This window comes from Saccopteryx leptura, chromosome 1, assembly GCF_036850995.1.
Source record: "Saccopteryx leptura isolate mSacLep1 chromosome 1, mSacLep1_pri_phased_curated, whole genome shotgun sequence".
Lineage (NCBI taxonomy): Eukaryota > Metazoa > Chordata > Mammalia > Chiroptera > Emballonuridae > Saccopteryx > Saccopteryx leptura.
The window spans coordinates 295,605,079-295,608,609 of NC_089503.1; the positions used below are offsets into that span (position 1 = coordinate 295,605,079).

The 3,531-nt window shown below is 41.2% G+C and overlaps 1 non-coding gene across 1 annotated transcript; it reads left to right on the forward strand.

The window, feature by feature from the left end:
* Nucleotides 1–217: 217 nt before the first annotated feature.
* TRNAP-UGG (transfer RNA proline (anticodon UGG)) lies at nt 218–292 on the forward strand. Its single transcript has one exon. It is a non-coding gene; the product is annotated as a tRNA-Pro (tRNA).
* The last annotated feature ends 3,239 nt before the right edge of the window (nt 293–3,531 follow it).

Here is a 3,531-nt window from a genome sequence, read left to right on the forward strand (position 1 = left end):
CAGCGAGTGATAAATTTGCTTCAAAAACTCTTGTGGACTTTTGTTGAACCACAGTTCACCATTCAGAACCCTGTTTACCACTTAAGAAATATTAATTTAACAAAGTCATAACAATGATTGTAGAATAAAGGATAAGGAATAAAGAATACCACTAAATATATGAGCTAATAGCAATGGCTTTCTTTCTCAGTTCTCAATTTCCTTAAAAAATTATTTAGCCCTGGCAGGTTGGCTCAGAGGTAGAGCATCAGCCTGGCGGTGGAGGACCCGGGTTCGATTCCCGGCCAGGGCACATAGGAGAGGCGCCCATTTGCTTCTCCACCCCCCCCCCCTCCTTCCTCTCTGTCTCTCTCTTCCCCTCCCGCAGCCAGGGCTCCATTGGAGCAAAGATGGCCCGGGCACTGGGGATGGCTCCTTGGCTTCTGCCCCAGGCGCTAGAGTGGCTCTGGTCGTGGCAGAGTGACGCCCCGGAGGGGCAGAGCATCGCCCCCTGGTGGGCAGAGCGTTGCCCCTGGTGGGCGTGCCGGGTGGATCCCGGTTGGGCGCATGCGGGAGTCTGTCTGACCGTCTCTCTCCATTTCCAGCTTCAGAAAAATACAAAAAAAAAAAAATTATTTAGCCTGACCTGGCGGTGGCGCAAAGGATAGAGTGTTGGACTGGGATGCGGAAGGACCCAGGTTCGAGACCCCGAGGTCACCAGCTTGAGCATGGGCTCATCGGGTTTAAGCAAAAGCTCACCAGCTTGGACCCAAGGTCGCTGGCTCGAGCAAGGGGTTACTTGGTCTGCTGAAGGCCCACGGTCAAGGCACATATGAGAATGCAATCAATGAACAACTAAGGGGTCGCAACGAAAAACGATGATGCTTTTCTCATCTCTCTCCGTTCCTGTCTGTCTGTCCCTATCTATCCCTCTCTCTGACTCTCTCTCTCTCTCTCTCTCTCTGTCTCTGTAATAAATATAAAAAATAAAAATTATTTAAAGCAAATATATTAAGTTTTTTGTGGGGTTTATAATATATGGAGTACAATTCACCAGGAAGACATAACAATCCATAATTTGCATGCAAACAATAGCAAAGTTTCAAAACAAATAAAGCAAAAACTAGCAGAGCAAAAGGAAGAGATAATACAAATCCACACTTATAGTTTAAGATGGTAACACTACTCTCACTAATCAATAGAATAAAAAAAGAGTTGATAATATTAGAAAAAAATTTGAATAGTGTGACAAATTTTACTTTTCAAAAATGTCATCAGCAATACTTAAGTTCTACATACTCTTATAGAACCTTGTTACACCCCCATCAAGAGGTGGAGTCTATTGCCTCTCTTCTTGACAGGACAGACAGGATTCTGTGACCGCCACTACAAACAGAACACGGGAGATGTGAGCTGCATGACTTCTAAGGTTAATTCAAATGAGGCTATACAACCTCTACTTGGCTTTCTCCTTCTCTCATGATGTTCAACTCAGGAGCTCTAAGCCAACAGCTTCCCTGAACCACCATGCTCCAGCAGCCCCCTAATGAGTTCGCCCTACAAGAGACAAAGATGCTTATGTAGCTTTAGCTGATTCCTGGTTTCAGCCTCTTGCCCACCCCCAGCTAGCTGACACCGAGTGGAACCTGCCTTTGAGATGATCATCTGATGCTGATGAGTAGAGCACAGATATTACACTAACCTTTGCTGAAATATCAGAATATTGAGCCAAATATTGTTGTTTGAAGCCACTAAGTTTGGGAGACATTTGTTACATAACCATAAATGACAATCACAACCATCAATTTGACATTTATAGAATACTACATTCAAAAAAACTACAGCCCTGGCCGGTTGACTCAGCGGTAGAGCGTCGGCCTGGCGTGCGAGGGACCTGGGTTCGATTCCCGGCCAGGGCACATAGGAGAAATGCCCATTTGCTTCTCCACCCCCCCCCCTTCCTCTCTGTCTCTCTCTTCCCCTCCCGCAGCCAAGGCTCCATTGGAGCAAAGATGGCCCGGGCACTGGGGATGGCTCCTTGGCCTCTGCCCCAGGCGCTGGAGTGGCTCTGGTCGCGGCAGAGCGACGCCCCGGAGGGGCAGAGCATCGCCCCCTGGTGGGCAGAGCATCGCCCCTGGTGGGCGTGCCGGGTGGATCCCGGTCAGGCGCATGCGGGAGTCTGTCTGACTGCCTCCTCGTTTCCAGCTTCAGAAAAATACAAAAAAAAAACAAAAACTACAGTAGTTTTGTCAGTACTAATGATACATTCTACTTATAAATAATGATACATGAGGAATAATCGTATGTTGGGCATACACAAGTCTGAATGAATTCAGAACAATTGAAATTTTTTTTAAAAAACTGAATTAAAAATTAGTAACAAAAAGAAATCTGAAAAAAAATCCCTAAATATCTAAAAATTAAGTAACAAATACTAAAGAATTCAGTATCAAAAAAGAAATCACAAGGAAAATTTGAAAATATTTTGAAATAAGTGATAATGAGAATTAAACATAGATAATTATAGGACACATCTAAAGTAATAATTGAAGAAAATTATAATTTTACTAGCTTATTTTTTAAAGGTTGAAAATTAATTACCTAAGCATAGCCCTTAAAACTCTAATAAAGGGAGAGAAAATTAAATTCAAATTGAGAAAATGTAGGCATTTTATAAATATAATAGCAGAAATCAATGAAATAGAAAACAATAGAAAAAATCAATAAAGCCAGAAGCTAGTTCATTGAAAATCTTAATAAATTTGATAATATCTTGCAAAGATTGGTAAAAAGAAGAGGGGAAAAAAGAGAGAATATCTGGAATAAAAGCAGGCACATCACACAGAAATATTTAAAGGTTAATGAGGAAATATTAACAGCTATATGCCAATTAACTCAGCAATTTAAAGAAAATGGAAAAATTCCTTGAAAGATATAAATTATAAAAATTGACATAAATAGATTTTAAAAAAGAATTCTCATTTTTCTGTAAAAAATATTAAATTGATAACTAAAATCATTCACATAAACTCCAGGCCCAGATGGAGAATTCTAGCACTCCTTTAAGAAAGAATCATACCAGTCTAGCATAAAATCTTTCAGAGCATAAAAGAGGAGGAAATACTTCTCAATTCATTGTATGAGACCAGCATAACCTTAATACCAAAACTATACAAGAACCTTGCAAAACAAGAAAAGTACAAACCCATATACTTCATGAAAATAGTCGCAAAATTTCTTAACCAAATATTAAAATAGCAGGTTCTGAAAACAAATAAAAAGGATTGTGAGAGTTTACCTAAGCTACTCCATGCTATTACTGCCTCTGCATCCATTTTGTTTGACCAAGCAGCCAACAGCATCCTTCCACCAACACCAGCCCCTCATGAATGCTCATGGCCTGGATAACAGCTCACAACAGAGTCACAACTTCCTCACATAACTCCCTCAATAGCTCTTGTGACCAACAGTATCCACCCCCTCCCAGGGCCTTCTTCTGTGTACCCTTAGGTTAAGACTCTCATGAAGCTTATCAAAATTCCACTCTTTTTG